Source organism: Gobio gobio (genome assembly GCF_949357685.1).
Source record: "Gobio gobio genome assembly, chromosome: 17".
NCBI lineage: Eukaryota > Metazoa > Chordata > Actinopteri > Cypriniformes > Gobionidae > Gobio > Gobio gobio.
Genome location: NC_137110.1, coordinates 16,775,958 through 16,796,367, shown reverse-complemented (window position 1 = coordinate 16,796,367; position 20,410 = coordinate 16,775,958).

Below are 20,410 nucleotides of genomic sequence, written 5' to 3'. Positions count from 1 at the left end.
GTGGTTGTCCATCCTAAACACTACCTGAAAGTAACCTAATAATACACTAAAGCTTGAGTCTGTGGAGCATTAATTGAATGAATTTTCTGGATCACTACTAGCCATCATCCTAAAAGCTGGCTGCCAATCTCAGTGTCATTTTTTAGATGTGACAAAGGTCACAAAGTAATGCCATTAGCTGTTAGTCGATTATACTTTACTGTGTATATCAACTGGAGCAATCTCAAAAACCTTATAAGAAGAAATCCTGATAACATTTAAAGGGTTAGTTCACCCAAAAAATGAACAGATTTAATCTAGGCTTATATTCATAAATACACGCATTCTTTAACGCACACATCAGTTATGGTAAAAAAAGCTCAGGCTGTAACGCTCAGTCCGAGGCTGAGGATGAGGAAGAAGATGAGGATCAGGTCAAAGTAAATACTAAGTTTATTAAACACGACGCAAGCAGGGTGCGTAACTGTGTGCTCATGCACAGACAATACCAGACAATGAACAGAAGACGAGCATGAACTAAATACACAGATGAATCAAGATAGATGACGAACAGCAGGTGAAACTAACTCAAATGACGAACAGAGATGAATGTGATTAGAGTCCATGGTGACAGATTATGGCGGGAAATGGAACAAAGAAACTCATGTGACTGAAAACAAACAGAATGTCCAAGAAAACTAGATTAAACAGAACGTGGTTGTGACACAGGCATGCTTGCTTGACAGGCGAGAACCAATGACATTCAGTCTCATGTGTTACGCACGTTTGAGCTTCTGCAAGAACCAATGAGTTTTCTTGCGAGTCGAGCAAGTGATGAGCTTCTCGTTGTTTTCGCATACTATATAGTAGGGACGTATTCGATTTCAGATGTTCACTGATCAATGTTTAAACGATGGTTGGCATTTAAAACGGGTGATTCCCTGGAAGTTCAAGATTTAGTGTGCTCCATGTCAAAGTTTCTCACTCGTTGTGACAACTACCATATGCTGCTCCAACACCATACACACACATCAAAGTAGCCAAAGCAACTTTTCTCTATTTACAGATATGACAAGACATGCATAAGTGAGTGACGTACGTATGCAATTTTCCACTAAATCCAACCAGACCCATAAGCCTTATAATAGGCTTACCATAGTGAATCAGGGTAAGACAAAAACACATTTTGGAAGGAAGATTGATGGCGTAGTTTCTCACTTAAATGTTTTAAATGAGTCAATGTTTTTAAAATTGTTAATTTAGAAAAAAGAAAAAAAAGTTACACAGTGTACCCTTGAAGGAATAACTCATCCAAAATTGAAGTTGCTGTAAGATTTTTCATGTATAATAGCTTTTTTATGGCCAACTAAAAAGAAGAGGTTCCCTGATTTTCAAGGTTGTCTATGAAAACCTGTAGACTAAATTTAATGAAAAAAAAAACATAATTTGATGTGTTTCACTTGAAACTTTTTCACTTCACTTGCAACAGAAGGGGCCTCTGTCCACTTGAGCTCAAAAAAGAGTCTCGCCATCACAGAAATTAATGGGGTCTTGGGGCAAAAATGCCACCAATATTAATAAAAATGCCCCCCAACCCCGCCCCCCAAAATCAAGATATATGAGGCAAAAATGCCCCTGTAAGTTCTTGTTTTTAATATTTATAACAGATAGAGTGCTGTTTTCCCGAATATCAGCACAATTACAAATAGCCATTGTTATAGTCTATTGATTTTATACAACAATGATTTACCGCCACCTACTGGCAGTTTTGATTTCATTAAATTTTTTTCCATTGTTTAATTTTTTATATTTAGATCTTGCATCTGCGGCTGATAAAATCATACCTGTGGTCCACCATGCTGCAAGAAAGACTCTCCGCACTTGCCCTGATGCCAGTTGAACACGACATAATGAGAGCGCTAGATAAGGATAAACTTGTCAGAGCATTTGCAGCACTCCATCATCGGAAACCCAAGTTCTAAACGTCAAAATCGAATTAAGTGCAAAACATTTTCTCTTGATGTAGCGTGTTCATATTGTATTAAATCACATATTTAATCCCTATTCTCAATTTTTATTTTTTATTTTTTTTTGCCCTCATGGCATGGTCATTACAATAGGTGCTCACTGCAGAGCCAAATAACATCCAATAACATCTTCAACTGTTTGTTTTAAACAGGCCTCTGTGCTATTGCCGAATTGCAAAGGCCGCTTTGAGAAACGGACAAAAAAGGCCTCTGTGTGAAAAACAAAACGATGTGATGTTGCAAAGCGCTCCCAGGCCTCTCTTCTGTTCTGTGACACATGAAACGAATGCATATACAATGTTCATTGTATGTTTAATGTGCAAACATATCCACATCGCTACAATGCTTTCTTGACTGCTGTTTTCTCTCCGCTGTCATTTTTGTTGTGTGGTTAAATTGAGAGGAAAGCATACAGCATGTACATATTCATCTCAACGTTGCTCTCAGCAGCATGAATGGAAGGGTGGCCATACGTCCGGATTTTGGCCGGACAGTCCGGATTTTAAGTTCCCTGTCCGGCGTCCGGCGCAGCCTCAAGACGGACACTCATTTGTCTTCCTTTTCGGAGTTGCGCTGAATCGGCTTATAAAACCCCGCTCTAGAATCTTTATTGGGACGCAGCAGCACAGCGTATAATGCAGTGAGATCTCTGGTTATTGGCTGAAAGCAGTGTCAAATAAATATCAAATATATCATTGTTTAAAAACATAAACAAGCATCCACGATGTGCTGGCGTCATATCTTAAAGTTAAATAGGATGTCAGACGCTCAGACCTCATTTAATCCGGAATGGACAAGAGAGCACAATTTATATCAAAAAGCACACTGTGTCACTGTGAAGTGGACGTTAGTAGTCAAGGGAAAGCCATTGACTGACATGCCAGCATGGAAAAAAATAAAGGTAACCGACGAGCCGCAGGTAGGGATACGTCTTCCTTTCGGTCATTTTTTTGGGAAGCAACATTACCTCAGGATGACAATCTCCGCTGCAGAGCTTTGTAAAGTCTATCATAATCATGCAGTCAAGCATCACCAGTCATACAGAAATACATAACCAAATAATCTGGCACAGTGCCAGAAAACATTGCATTTCTGGACTTCTGTAAATAACAGAATTCATAAATAAACAAATAATGAATGCAAAAAATAAAATAAATAAATACACATTTCAGATAAAAAAGAGCTGCTGCAGAGGGTGAACTTCTTTGTTAAGAACTGAAATGTGTATTTATTTATTTTTCGCATCCATTATTTGTTTATTTATGTATTTCTGTTATTCCCAGAAGTCCAGAAATTTTATGTTTTCAGCCATTGTGCACAAGACAGGTTCCTCTCAGTAGTCAGTTTTTGAAACAGACATCACAATGTCTTGAATAAATACAAATACTGTGAACACTTTTTTGCCTCTTCTGTTATAGGTCAACATCAAGATATATTGTAGATCAAATTGTCTGGCAATGAATAGAGTATGCTATTGCAGAATCACTGTATCACAATACCATTGATATGATGGACAAAATTGTATTGTTGTGAGTACACCAGAGTCCTATGCAATTATTCTTGCCTCACTAAATTCCGCAAAGTGTCCTTCTTTTTGGCGTTATGGAAATGGCCACACTAGTGAACGGCGTCGGGATGTTCATTAAAAGTATATCGCTGCAAAGGTATTTCCAGCTTATTTTTTACTTCTAAGCAAGGACCAAAAAAGAACTTTGCCTTGAGTTTATCAGGGCATTGAATCATGTTCAGTCTCTTACATTATGTGTCACTAAGGCTTTCTGAATTCTACATAAAGCCCCTTTAAATTAATTCAGTATGCTCATCAACTCAATCTGATGTAATTTCAAACCTGTGTGACTTTCACCAAAGGTGAATATCATAGCTTTTTTCTTTATAATGAAAGTGAATGTGGAATGAGGCTGTCAAGTTCCAAAATGAGATAAAAGCACCACAAAAGTATCATAAAACTACAGTCCAATTTCACTGTCTTCTGAAGTCATACAATTCCTTTGAGAAACGGACAAAAAAAAAATATGCTACCATTAAAAGCATCATGTCAGGTTTGATGTCAGTGACAATGACAAACCTGACATGATGCATCCAAGTTTGATTTTAGAGAAATATATATATTTCTGGGCCACAGTAAAAGATACTGTCATATAAGCAAATCCAGCATGTATAAAATGTTTTATTAATGGCGCTTAAAATACAGCATACTGAAATACAGTATTTCACAGGGGAAAAATCTCCTTTGCAGTAGTTAGCTGCACACACTACTGAATTACCACATTGCCTCAAGACTAAGAGCTAATGAGTGATGGTATAACTCATAACATTTCTGTAAAGCTAACATCCTTTTTTTACGTATTTCATCAAGTCCTTTTATTTCTCACTGTACAGTGGAAAGTTGAATGAATGCTCGTCATTAATATTTATGTGTTTACTTAAAGAAAAACATTATAAATATGTATGCGATATCCTCTGGGACAAGGTATTCTATCATTTTACCTATATGTGGCCCTGGACCACAAAACCAGTCATAAGTTGCACGGGTATATTTGTGGCAATAGCCAACAATACATTGTGGGTCAAAATTATAGATTTTTCTTTTATACCAAAAATCATTAGGATATTAGGTAAAGATCATGTTCCATGAAGATATTTTGTAAATGTCCTACTGTAAATATATATTAAAACAATTATATTATTAGTAATTTGAGGTGCTAAGGACTTCATTTTGACAACTTTAAAGACCCTCAGATTACAGATTTTCAAATAATTGTATCGCGAACAAATATTGTTCTATATATCTAACAAATACATACATCATTGGAAAGCTTATTTATTCAGCTTTCAGATCTCAATTTAAAAAATGGACAGGTTTTGTGGTCCAGGGTCACATATCAATCAGCACTCTAATTTCTAATGACAAATAAGAAAATTACATAGTAGTCAATAAATATGTGTGCCACTTTAAACTGCTATGATGTGTGTACTGCCTCTAAAAGGGATAAACAGTTGTATATAATGAAATTACAATGGCTGGAGCTGGGGCATGTTCAAAAAATGAATACATACACCGATCATAACATTATGAAGTGAATAACACTTATTATCTCTTCATCACGGCACCTGTTAGTGGGTGGGATATATTAGGCAGCAAGTGAACATTTTGTCCTCTAAGTTGATGTGTTAGAAGCAGAAAAAATGGGTAAGGATTTGAGCAATATTACAAGGGCCAAATTGTGATGGCTAGATGACTGGGTCAGTGACAGGGTCATGGGCGGCCAAGGCTCAATGATGCACGTGGGGACTGGGAGCGAAGGCTGGCCCGTGTGGTCCGATCAAACAGGCGAGCTACTGTAGCTCAAATTGCTCAAGAATTTAATGCTGGTTCTGATAGAAAGGTGTCAGAATACACAGTACATCGCAGTTTGTTGCGTACGGGGCTGCATAGCCGCAGACCAGTCAGGGTTCCCATGCTGACCCGTCCACCTCCAAAAGTGCCAACAGTGGGCACGTGAGCATCAGAACTGGACCACGGAGCAATGGAAGAAGGTGGCCTGGTTTCTTTTACATCACGTGGATGGCTGTGCGCGTGTGCGTCGCTTATCTGGGGAACACATGGCACCAGGGAACAGGCACTATGGGAAGAAGGCAGGCTGGCAGAGGCAGTGTGATGCTTTGGGCAATGTTCTGCTGGGAAACCTTCTGCTGGGAAACCAGGGCTGTTTCGGCAGAAAATGGGGGACAACACAATATTAGGAAGGTCATAATGTTATGCCGGATCGGTGTATGTCTGCATGTATTTTAGAATACATTCTAAATCCTTGTTTTATGTAACATCATGTAGCAATCCATAATGAAATAAGGGATCCTGGAAATGTAATCTCCACGGCTCCTTGCGGTGAGGCAATTAATGATCAGCTCCAGGAATTATTACACAATGAAAGCAATTAAATGGCCATTCGTGTAAACCATGACTCTTTTTTCATTTGCACATCACAGCACCCAGCTCTTCAAAGCTTGAGGTTGTTTCCATGGCAAATTATTCGGCATCTACTCCAAAAAATTGGAAATGTGCTTCAAAAGCTGGAACACTTGGGAAATTCACATTAGAATCCAGTACTCTAAAGTGCACTCAGTGGCATTATTTCTCTCCGCTTTGGTCTTTTGAGGAAAATAGAGTATCACAGAAACTGATTTTGCATCGAGTATAGAGTTCTTGATCCCTTGAGGAAGTGCTGGTCAGCTTCATCCTGAAGCTTTGGAAAACAATGTAGTTGATAAATGAGAATGTAAATGTCAGACGGTCTTGGTTTTGCCATTTGACTCTGCCTGGAGTCATTTATCTATAAACAATGAAGTCAAAGGTTAACGTATAAACTAATGAGTATGTATTATATTTTTCTGCCACAGAGAAGGCCATTGCAATTTCATATTATCTCACAATTTTTGTTTGTATGTTTTCTAGTCCATAGGCTTAATCATACAGACTCATTTCAATCTGAATTTCATCCTTGGCTAAATCAATGGTGTGAGTTTGGGGAGGAGCTGACAGAAGTGTGTTAGGAATACCTGCAAATTAGCAATTCCGTTCGGTGCTCTGTAAACGAATTGGTTTGAGTAGAGAAAACTCAAATTAAACAAATTAGTTCAATCAAATGAACTTTTATAAGTATTTAGAACTTTCTTTTTCTCTTTGAGTTCACGAAATTGACACATTTGAAGTAATCTGAATTGTTTCATTATTTTCAGTTCTATCGTTTAATTTAGACAAACTTATATTTACCTTAAACTGGGCTATTTCCCAGCATTCTTTGTGCAATGTTATGTTTATTGTGAGATTTAGTAGTGTTTAATGTTTTGCTATGCTAATTTAGAAAATGTTCAGTTATTTGGGGTTTTTTGGGGTTTACCATCATGGAGCATGAGCTTGGTTTGAGAAAAAGTATATGTTAAATGTTCTATATTGCCATACTCTTTCAGAAATTGCTTCACATTTTTTGAGTTTTACCAACTTATTTGGGTTCACAGTGTGACATTAGTAGTGCAGAAATCGCCCAGTAAGTGTTTGAAAGGCAAGTAAAGGACAGGTTCTAACTCTATGTGCAGCAGAGCATTTATAATAGTTTATGTTGCCTGCATTAAAATCTAGTTATAGATCTATACATTTTCTCCCCTCTCTCGACTAAGATAAGAGACCCGTTTTTAAGTGTTTTGTAAACACCTCACATTTTCAGCTACTGTGGGTTGGTCTGACCTCTGCAGAGGTGAAATATAGGCTTGATAACCACAGCAGAGAGCTAAGCATTAGAGTATAGTACATTAAAACTGTGTTTTATAAGGGCTTTAAATAACTGGCTGTGTTGGCCAGAATGTTGCTCTAGAAGCATTTTCAGAATTGATTAGGTTGTACGTTTAGGGCTTTGCATAATTATAAAGTGGTCTGTATTCTTAAGTAGCAGCTAATAATAAATATCAGAATACACATAAAACTGACCATATGGGAATACATAAAGCAGTATAAAAGGATCCTCATGTTAGTAATTTATAGGATTTTAGGTATGTTCCAATTCACTTTGAAGCGGATATCTGCCAAACATGGATCTGGGAGTCATTTCTCATCATTCCTTTTTCACATCGATCAATGCAAGCGGACACACCTCCTTGCATAATCCGTTCTACATCTATTTATTAAGAATCTGGATTGGTGGACGATATTCTCCTAATACTACTAAAACAATTTCAAACAAACATACAGTAATTTCACAGAAAACTAGATTTTTTTTCTAGACTTTAACATGGGCAACAGTTTTTCAAACATAAACATAAATGAGTAATTTTGTGGTTTGATGGTTGATCATCCATTTATCGTGTCGTATAGGGGAGGCCAGGAGTTATATGACCTGTGCCTGACATGTGGAGGTACTGTCTAAATGAGTGAAGACCCTATAATTCAGGCTGGACGGTCCTTTGCTCAGGCAAATTCACAGCATGTTGCTGAGTCAAAGTCTATGGATAAGAGCTGCCATTGTTGGTGCTGTGGTGCAGCTTTTTGATTTATGACCGTGCACTGAAAGTGCTGCTTATGGCTTTCCCAGGATACTGAGTCTTGGGAAAAGCCTATTAACTCATTTTACAGCTACATCTACAATAATCGTATCACTGAATCTTGTACATATAGAGAGAGACGGACAGAAATTCTACCCTCTGTTCCACAAATGTATAATACAAGTAAATACTGTGCACTCTTAGAGGGGTCATATTATGAAAAAATGAATTCCCCTTAATATTTTTTAAAGAATTTAATGGTTTAATGAACTGAAACTCTCTCAAAGCCTCCTATAAGTGAGAATTGCCACACTGACAATACTGACCAAAATTAAATTAAATTAAATTATACATAGTATGTGCTGCAAAAGACACATTGTACTGTGATATTAGAGCATCATTTTTAATATAATTTTAATATATACCATTTAATGAACGAATTGTCCCATTCATGAAACACACCACAAATCTGTGACAGACATCTTCAGATAACTAAGAGGAGTGGGTTTGAAACTGCACCTCAGCAGGAAAGGGGGATACTATCTTTCAAAGAGAGGCTTCTCTCAGATGGAGGTCAAAGTTCATTCTAAATTGTGCTGGCCCAAACTCTTGCTTTGTGCTGCGCTGGACGTTTTAGTCATACTATTTTCAGGAAACTTTGATTTTTTCTTGCTATATATATAAAATCTCATCATACAGTATCAAGTGTATTATAAAACCAAACTTGTATTACAATTTAGCCTTTGTCAGAAACAGAGAAAAACCCAATATTAAAAAATACAAAATGTATAAATGTAACAATTAATTATTAATTGATTTATTCACCATTTCCTTGTGATACATACTGTAAGACGCCTACTTTCAATTCCATATAGGTGAATTAAAAAAAAATGTTGGTCTTGCATAAATGTCCCGATTTATGAATCATGGTGTCACAGTTGAGCTGCATACCAAGGAACCTAGACCAAAAAGAACAGTTCAAATAGCATTTAATATTATCCACAGGTTGAATCCACATTCAGACAGCAAGCACAACACAACCATACTTGAACGAGACCAGACAACAGAGACCTGAAAACACAACTTAAATACACAGACAAAAACGAGGTGATAAACAATACACAGCTGACAGTGATGATGAATGTGATTAGTAACTATGGTGATAGACTAGTGGCGGGAAATGGTGCAAAACAGAAGTCCAAACAGAGTGATATTGTGACACATGGCCTGTAATTGCAACCCGTTCTGACACTCCCAAGGCGTCAAAATCTGAAGTATGGTAAAGTGCCTTCCGCATCACAATGAAGACGCTTAAGGTACCCCAAGGAGTCACTATATTGACGCATAGGTACTCCATTAATTTCAGTTGTTTGCCCAATGCATCAGATCAAGACGCATTTAATTCTTTGCATTTGTAAAAGCAGACATGATTTTATTAATATTTATAGGCTACTTTTATATTTTGGAGCAACTAACCCAACTCCTACCCTAAACCTACCTTCTAAACAATATAAAACACATAAAAAGCAAATAAAAGTACAGTCACAGATATTTATTGCAAAATTGACCAAAAACAGTATAAAAGTATTAAAGTATGTTGCATTCCAAGTCTTCTGAAGTCATACGATATCTTCATGTACAGAACAGAGTTGATCTTAATGTTTTAATCGCTGAGATGATGATCCCGCCACTCAGTAAACACACACTCACTCACTCACTCAGTCATATCTCATTCAAATGATACACGACTCTTTAGCATGACGCAATCGGTCACAAGACACACGAGCACCAATGACATTTTACAATCAAAGCTGACGTAATGACGCTATTGGTCACGAGACATACGAGAGCCAATGCAATTTCACTATGGAATCTGATGTAACGTTTCTTCGAGAGGCAATTTTTGAAATTTAAATGTGTGCATGATCTTCGGCGGATGGAGACGCTGATCATTTTTGGGGATTTTCTTCACACAAATCAATCGTTTGGCCTCGGAATATTTATACTTTTTGAATAAATTGTGCATGCAGTCATATCTGCCTGTTGTTTTATATCATATAATACTCAAATGTGTAGGTTTAGGGATGGGATGAGGTTGGGTTACATGTTCAAACATGTCTAAATAGCATAAATAAAATAAATGTAAATAAAATTATGATGGCTGATTAAATTGAGAATCACACTCCAACATGTCATAATGGCAAAATCATAACCCAATATATAATTTCATCATGACAATAACGTTCCCATGCCCAACGCGTCTGTGTATGACGCCAAAGGTTTCTCATTGAAATCAATGGAGCAACTGCATGTCGATATAGTGATGCCTAGGGGTAACTTTATAGTCTTCATTGTGACACGGAAGGCACTTGACCATGCTTCAGATTTTGACGCCTTGGGAGTGAGAACGGGTTGGTAATTTTTCTTTCTTTCTTTCTTTTTTGATAGAACTTCGTGTTCCAAGAACACCTATCTAGAAGTTGATGTTCTCTGACTGATTCATCTGAAAGTCACCTTGAAAGTCACCTTGATAATACACCAGTGCCAGTCTACTTAGCATTCACTGAGAATATCCAAGTATATGTCATACTTTTGTTATGAATAATTCTGTAACAATACTTTAATACAGACGAAAATGTCTTGTTTTTGCTTCTTAAAAGTGTATAATGCATCCCAGAAAGGAAGGCAACAACAAAGTGCATCCTTTTCATGCCTGAAACCCAAATCCTGAGTGTTATTACACTATGATAAAGTTCAGCTTTTTATAGTGTACAGGAAACTGGTCCGTCTCTGTGCTGTGACGCATTTGAAAATACCGTCCCTCAAACAGGAAAATAAAGTAATTCAGCATTGTGTTCCACTGAACAACAAGTAATCTTCATTCTAGTGTGCGTCAGAGTGAAACACTGCAGGAGTGAATCCTGTTCCCGTCAGAACCGAATGTTACCTTGATGAACCTCCTGTCTCTGACTCAACAGATGCTTCTGTGCCATGATGCATGCATCACTCCTTACAGAGCTGAACCTGGAGCGCCTAAATAATTGTATTCTTTAAACAGACATAATTGAGAAATTAAAAGGAAAGGTTAGTGCTGAAGCAGTTACACTTCAAGGTTACATTTCCTCTCTTCATTGCAAAGAATAAAAAAAGGATTTCCATGGTTACTCTGTATGGTTTCATAAGACATCAGATTTATTTAATTGAGTAGAAATAACGCAGTTTCCATCCCTCGTATTTAGAAGTACACCGATCTGGCATAACATTATGACCACTCTATCAAAACCAGCATTAACTTATTGAGCAGTTTGAGCTACCAGCTCGTCTGTTTGATCAGACCACGCCGGCCTTCGCTCACCACGTGCATTAATGAGCCTTGGCCGCCGGTTCACCACTGTTCCTTCCTTGGACCACTTTTGACAGATACTGACCACTGCAGACCGGGAACACCCCACAAGAGCTGCAGTTTTGGAGATGCTCTGACCCAGTCATCTAGCTATCACAATTTGACCCTTGTCAAACTCGCTCAAATCCTTACGCTTGCCTATTTTTCCTACTTCTAACACATCAACTTTGAGGACAAAATGTTCACTTGCTGCCTAATATATCCCACCCATGCACTAACAGGTGCCGTGATGAAGAGATAATCAGTGTCATTCACTTCGTAATGTTATGCCTGATCGGTATATGTACAAGCAGCAGAGGAATCCTTTCCAATTAGCAAAGATAACAACCAAAACAGCCAAAACTATTACCTTGATTGTTTTTCTGAAGGATTGATACATGACAGTCTATTATGTGCAATGACACCAGCACAAATGAAAGAAAAACTGATGATGAGAGGTTCCATGAACACAACAGGACCTTATTGATTGTGAGGCTCTGATCTGTTTTTGTTTTCTGATTTTGTCCATTGGAAATATAGTTTAGCATGATTTGTCAGACATGCTCTTGAACACTATTATGACTGGAGCGTTAAAAGTTTATTGTAAGGAGAAAAGATTGGCATTGACAAAAACAACAGCACTCAAAGCCATTTTTGTATGATTTCTTTTACATTATGGTTTTGGGCAAAGTCCAAAATAAAAACAGCATCTTTAAGCGGTGAAGAATGAACAAAGCTGCACTGCGTAATGGATTACAAAGAGAGGATCAAAAGAAAGAGAAAAATTACTCATACAATGTCTGTGTAAATAAGCAACAAACATTCACAAATCATACCTTTTGTCCTCCATAACCATAATTACAATCACTGACCATTTACATTTTTGAGTATGTCTAATCCCTAAAGCCAACTGCTTTCTTAAATCAAATGAACGGCTCAAAGTTTAACAGAGTAATTTTCCATTTGGATCTATTTGAATGACCCTATATGGCCAGAGCCGCATATGAACTGGCACATCTTCACAAGGACACTCTGAGGAACGAAATGTGTCATCATCCAGGAATTACACCTATAAAATTTCTAATGTGATGCATAATACTGGCCAAAGTCACTTTTCATTATTTTGTACCTGCGCCTGAATGGGAAAAGATTATTATTACCCATTTAAGTGAAATATGAAAATTGTTGAAAGAAACGTTGTAAATCAAAATATGAAAGCACAATAAATCTCTGGGGATGAAATGGCTATTCATTATCACAAAATTGAGTCTGTCCTGTAATAGCATGAAGCCTTCATTTTATCAAATGTAATCAACTTCAAAGGTAAGCTTTTAAGCAAATTTTTGGCTCTGTGATGGTTAGAATGTGTAAATAAAAATTCAGATTCCACTTTTTATACAAGAACATTATATAAAGCATTAGAATGTTTGCCAGAGTGTGGCACAGCATGTAAAATTGCGGTCATAGGACCATATTGTGAAAAAGAAAAATGCATGGTGGAGACTTTGTTCAATCGGATTGATTGGATGGAGGCAGATCTGAATGCGAGCTTCTGTTTAATTGTAAGAAAAGGGAAGGGGATGATTGAGTTATGGCATTTTGATTAAAAAATTACCATGTCAAAAAATAAAAAAACAAATATAGACGATGGATGAATGGTTCACAATCGTTTAGAAAATAGAGATGGGGTGAAAATAGGGTACATTTTTATTTCATGCCGACTTAAAAGACGGGTAGGTAGTTTAACTGCCCAGGACAAACAATGGATTCATGAAGAAAACATAAAAACAGTTGATGATCATCCAGGTAACGTCACAGTACTAAGAATCAAGCGTATAGGCTATACTTTTGAACTGGTTCATTTGTTTAAAAGCAGTTATTTTGTCTTGTGGTCAATATGTAAACATCTGTTCAGGACAGTACTAAATAAAAACAAAATGTATTTTTTTAAGATCCTTATGATTAACTTATGACCACAACCGATTGTTACTAGCATAGTGGCTAACAGTGGCAGCTAACACTGGTCTGGTCCATTTGGACTAACATACAATGTTGTTTGCTTAAACAGTTCCCTGAAATTACATATATTCATGAAACTGTGGGAATTGCTAATTTTATAATCTCAGGTCAAGAGAATTACGAGGATTCGCTGCCACCAACCCCACTGTGAAAATGTTCAAAAAGTAGTTGCAAAATCATTTATAAGTTGGTCGTACAACCAATAACTGACAAAAAAATATTTAGCATTTTATGTTAATGCTAAAATCCTGCTAAACTCATAATGACATTGTCAATGATCAGCCATCATCGTTGTGATAGGCTTGTGGGTGCGAATCAATATCTTTCCTTTTAGACATGTGAAAATCGAAAAGCAGAGCATGAAAGGAGCCTGGCAAGATCAAACATGAATCTTGATGAAGGAAAAGAACATTAGGTCACACAAGAGGTGCAGCTTCAGCTTTGTTCTTATTCCAATTCATTCTATTACTAGCCTGTAACATGTGCTGCACCCGAACTGTATGAACATTAAATATTAAACAGTATGAACATTAAATTATAAAAAAACATTACAGAATGAACTTTGCACCCCTGACCCTTTACGAGATTAGGGATTTTTCATGTGCAATGTCTAGCTTAAATGGAAATGTCAGTGGTTCCTATACTTGAGATATATGGACAGTAATATGTAGAGTTAATGGCTCAGAGCACAACTTTTGTCACAGAATACTTGGGTTAATGGTGTTGTGCTTCCTGTGTGTACATTTTGCTAAATGCACATCCTGCGTCTATAAATAATATAAATGAGGTGCTTTTCCTTTGATACACAATATACTGTAGCCTATGCCTTGAGGCAAGATGGTGGAAAACAGTCATTGAAATATAGTGACAAATAAAAAGTCATTGATACGCTTTCTGACAGCTTTATGCCTTAACTGACTCCCACTGAATCTCATTTTTTTTGTCAGTAAAATTGTGCATATAAAAAGCACTGTCAAGAATTATTTGTCATCCTGATTAAATATTTTTCACATAATATATTTTCGCCATTATTCAGTTTCTTACACTTCAAATTAAGAGACAGTGATTTAGCTTTGTCAGGACTAGTAATGCAATTATCACATCGTGCCCGTCGAAGAAATACATTTAAGCCTGATAAATACTGTAGAGAAATAATTATTTCTCAGTTCAAGCTGTCCTTGTAGCATTATTGATGGTGTTGTTAGATCGGCTCATTGGATATGTCTTTTACTATTTATTTTCCAATTACATGTGTGGTGCTTGATGACTTCAAAGTGATTGCTTATGGTGTACAACCATCAAAGACGTTCAGGAACAAGACAAAACAGAAAGGAAGAGACTACAAATGGCTTTTAATGGGTCTGGCAGCACAGACAATGATCAGATGTGATCCCTTTAGGATTGAAAACGTTTAGGCATCTAACCAATATCTAGTAATGAAAATGCAAAACGGATCTTTGAAGAGTGATTTGAAACATCATGAGGTGACTTTGCATCTTTGATGCAGAAAAAAAAGATTGATTGTGTGCTTGTGCATTACTTGAGAACTCTTTTGAGAGTGTTTCTGTTTTGTTTAGTCCCACTACCTCATCAAACTATAATTACAAAACCTAGAAAGACAAAAGCAGCTAATTTCCTATACTTTGAATGAAAAGATGGCAATTAATGTTTTTCAAGCATAACTGTCATATATGAAGTAATTTATAAATGTGCCACAAAAAAAAGTGTCCTTGTCTTGTCCACATGTGGCATCACTGGTGTTCCTGATTGATCTTGATCAGCCTCTTACTTTTTTGGATGCTGTTTTAAGAAAGAAACATTGACATTAGATTAATAAAATATTGAACAGAAAAATATCTTGGTTTTTAACATGGCAGTCAAATTATTGTTTGGTTTAATATGGTTTACAATATAAAATATAAATACGAAAAAAACTATCCACACTAATACTATTTAAAAGTTTGGGGTTGGTAAGGTGTTCCTAAGAAGTTTCTTGTGAACAGCAACGCTGCATTTACTTGACCAAAAGTACAGTAAAAAAAAAACAACAACAAAAAACAGGCTAATATTGTGAAATATTACAATTGAATTTTTAAAAAAAAATAACCATTTTAAAACTTCTCTATTTTAATATTTTAAAATGCAATTTATTTCATGTGGAAGCAAAGCTAAAATATTATGTTCAGTGTCACACGATCCAATATTCCAATATCATTCTAATGCTGGTTTGGTGCTCAGGAAAAACATTTCTATTATTAATATCCTTATGTTGATTATTTGATGAATAGAAAGTTCAAAAGAACAGAATTTATTTGAAATAGAAATCTTTTGTAACAATCTAATGGTAACTTTTCATCAATTTAATGAATCATTGTCGAATAAAATTATTAGTGTGTACGTGCGTATACATAAATTATACATATACATATATAGATATTAGGGATGTCAAGCGATAACATTTTTTTATTAATTAATTACACAATGTGGCGATTAATTAATCTAATTAAATCGCTAATTAAATCACACACCAAATTGGGCTGAGAAATTACTCCCAAAAGATCATTTAAAGTCATTATTGTGTAAAAAAATAAAATAAAAAATAGACATTACAAAAAGTAGCTTCAGACAGAAATATTTTTGGGTGAACTATTCCTCTAATGTTTGTTTTATTAATATGGAAATATGAAATCGTTTTTAATGAAATTATACTCAAAATAAGGAACTAAAACTGCCAGTAGGTCGCGGTAAATGTCTAATTGATTGATTCATTCATTCATTCACTCACTCGATTCTTTCAAACGGTTCATTCAGGAGTGAAGTAAATGGTTCTCTTTATGAAAATGGTAACTGTAAATGGTTCTCTTTATGGGCCAATGAATTCAGAAAATGTGTATTGCTCAGAATCGGAGACAAACCGTTCTGCTTACATTTTCATTGGCAAAACTGAGCAAAACAGACAATATCGTGTCTAAAACAAGACAATATTATCTTATTTATTTTATTAAACTGTTGTATGAGATCAGTATCGCATTTGCACTTGTGTGAAAAACACAACTTAACAGAACTTGATATTGCACTTGTTACTTCTCATGATGTAAATGTGAGGCCGTTTTCACACTGCCAGTTTAGTTCGAAACAGGGCACAGTTCACATGAAAAATTGGTAATGTGAAAGCTGTCATGTGGACCCGGGTGAGCTCAGGGTTACCGAATTCGAGACTGCCTGAGTTCGAGGTGGTCTGAGTTCGGTTGCTCAAAAACTGTGCTGCGATTCATGTGAATGTGAAAGCAACACGGACTCTGTGCGCAAGAAAAGTAACCTGCGCATGCAGATGTCAATGTATTTAATTCAGTTAAACACATGTAAGGGATGATAGTGTTGATGATTTACCTCGGATGCAAGCGAGAGGGAGCCTGCAAGTGTATTCGCGTAAAGCACCGGCGGGAACAAGGACGCTCTGATGCGGACCATCACAAACGTGCCCCATATAAAAACGCCTAATATGGGCATTTTTGCCCCATATCTTGAATTTTAGGGACAGTCTAACTGCATTATATGCTTCATCACACAGCGAGTTGCTGCCCTACATCATATTCTTCATCAATCAACTGTATGAAATGTAAGGTGACATAAGTAGGTCTCGGGCGGGGTACGTTAAATGCGTTAATACATTTTAAGCACTGGGAGTGCTGGGACACGTTCACACTCACACACAATCCTACAATTTGGCATATCCAATCCACCTAACCTGCATGTCTTTGGACTGTGGGGGGAAACCAGAGCACCCAGAAGAAACCCACGCGGACACAGGGAGAACATGCAAACTCCACACAGAAAGGACCCATGGCCCTGCCAGGGCTCGAACCGGGAAACTTCTTGTTGTGAGGCAACTTTGCTAGCCACTGAGCCACTGTGCTGCCCCATTTTTTTACCGTAGCTAATTAATCTAATTAACACGCTAAATCAACAGCCCTAATAGATATGCATACATATACAATGCCTGGCCAAAAAAAAAAAACTTGCTGTTTGGATTTAAAAAGGCAAATGATTACTGGTAGCCATCAAAAGGTGCAAACATTTTTGGTCAAGATCTTGTATTGACAATGCAAGAGCCAAGCACTCTGTACAGTCCACTCCAGCACATCCCAAAGACTTTCAATGAATAGACTCTCAAAGAATAGATTGCATAGCCTTATAGTCTATGTGGCTGTCACGGGATGAACGAACAACTCAAATCATTTCTGTTTCCTGTACAGAACCTTAGAATGTTGTGCATACACGTTCAACATAAAATGAACGAATAACTCTCTGAGACAACTCATTGTTGAGTCATATTAAAGATTCATTCAAAATGAACTAATCGTTTATGATCGACCCATCACTACAAGACAGCACTGACCCCCTGAGGCATGAACTCTACAAGACCCCCGAAGAGGTCCTGTGGTATCTGGCACCAAAACATTAGCAGCAGATCCTTAAAATCCTGTAGTTTGCGAGGTGGAGCTGCTCGAACTTGTTCAGGGTTCCCACTCTTTTTCAGCGATCATTTTCCAGGACATTTTCAATTTTACTATGATGGGAATAAAATACAAAGATCATGCCAAATATTACTATAAGTCTTTAAAAGGCGTACAGTTTATTGCCATGACTCAACTAAAAAACTGTTTTTTAATATATATATACATTATGACTATGGAAGCTTGTTTCTGCCACAGAATGAAAAAAAGGTAATTGCAACGTTTTCTCTCACTATTCTGACTTTTTCCTCGCAATTGCGAGTTTACATAATTGTGATATAAACTCGCAATTGTGAGTTATAAAGTCAGAATTGTGAGATATAAACTCGCAATTCTGAAAAAAAGTCAGTCTTTGTTCCTCAGAATTGGACTTTATAACTTGCAATTTTAAGTTTATATCGCACAATTCTGAGAAAAGTCAGAATTGCAAAACAAACTCGCAATTGTGAGAAAAAGTCAGATATATAACTTGCATCTGACTTTATTCCTTGTTTGGGCCAGTGATAAACTCTTTGTACTCGGCTAAAGAAAAACAGAACTTTTTTTTTGAATAATTTTCCAGGACAACAAGATTTTCCAGGACATTTTACATTTTCTCAAATTTTCCATGTGTTTTCCAGGACTGGAAAATTTGTCAGCAATTTGAGGTTTTTCAAGGATTTCCAGGACGATTGGGAATCCTGTTGTTGGTCCAGCACATCCCACAAATGCTCGATTGGATTGAGATCTATCACACTCCCTCACTTCCCCAGTTAAATGGCGCACACATACTTCGCCGTCTATGTGATGTAAAATAAAACGGGACAAATGGGACCTGCTCCAAGGACCAATTCCAATGCTTGAGTGTCTATTTGGCACCCTGTCGCCGGTTTGTGGTTTGTCCCTCCTCGGAAGACTGTTGGAAAACGACCGGGAGCCACACACAAGCCTTGCCATTTCAGAGATACTCTGACCCAGTCGCCTTGTCACAACAATTTGGTCCTGGTCAAGTTTATTACTGCCCATTTCTCCCGCATCCAACAAATGTACAATTACAAGAACTGATTGTTTTCTTACCACCTCAACATGTGGCCTTGTTATGATCAATGATATTCGCTTCACCTGTGACTGGTCATAATGTTTTAGCTCACATACAGTATATATATTCACTGATCAGCCACAACATTAAATCCCCCTGCCTAATATCTTGTAGGTCCCCTTCATGCAGCTCTAATTCATCGAGGCATTGACTCAACAAGACCTCTGAACATGTGTGGCACCAAGACATTAGCAGTGGATCCTTTAAGTCCTGCAAGGAGGGGCCTCCATGGATCAGATTTGTTGGTCCAGCACAACACTTTGAAATCTTTGTCATGTTCCTCAAACCATTCCTGAATAATTTTTGCAGTGTGGCAAGAGACCACTTCCATCAGGGAACACTTTTGCTATGAAGGGGTGTACGTGGTCTGCCACAATCTTGAGGTAGGTGGTGCATGTTAATATAACATCCACATGAATTCCCAGTGCATAACACTACCTCTGCCGGCCTGCCTTCTCATAGTGCATCCTGCTGTCATCTCTTTCAAAGGAAATTGACACACAAGCCCCCGGCCATTCATCTGATCTAAAAGAAAACGTGCTTCATCAGAGGCAACCTTCCATTACTTCATTGCAACCTTCTTTCATTGCTCCATGGTCAAGATCTGAGCTCAAGTGCCAATTGTAGGCACTTTTGGTGGTGGACAGGGGTCATCATGGGCACTCTGACTGGCCTGCGGCTACACATCCACATGTGGCCAACTGTGATGCACTGTGTTTTCTGATATCTTCCTATCATGGGCAGCATTCATTTTTCACCAATTTGAGCAACAGTAGCTCTTCTGTGCGATCGGACCATGTGGGCTAACCATCACTCTCAACGTGCATCAATGAGCCTAGGGCAGCCATGACCCTGATGCCGGGTCACCAGTTATGCTTCCTTAGACCACTTTAGGTACTAATCACTGGGAGGACTCCAGAAGACTTGCTGCTTTGGAAATGCTCTTACCCAGTTGTCTAGCCATTTAGTCCTTTTCAAAGTCACTCAGATCTTTTTGCTTACCTACTTTTCCTGCCTCCAACACATGAAATTCAAGAACGTACTGTTCACTTTCTGACTAATATAACCCACCTCTTGACAGATGCCACTATAATGATATAATCCAGGGCTGCCCAATCCTGTTCCTGGAGTCAACCCTGGTCCAACACACCTGTCTATTCAAGTTCTCATGAAAATCTTAATTAGTTCAGTTATGTTTGATCAGGGCTGGAGCTGAATTTTCCATGAGCGTAGATCTCCAGGAACAGGATTGGGCACTGCTGATATAACCAATATTATTCACTTCACCTGTAAGTGGTTTTAAATGTTGTGACTGATCAGTGTATATACAGTCAAACCAAAAAATATTCAGACA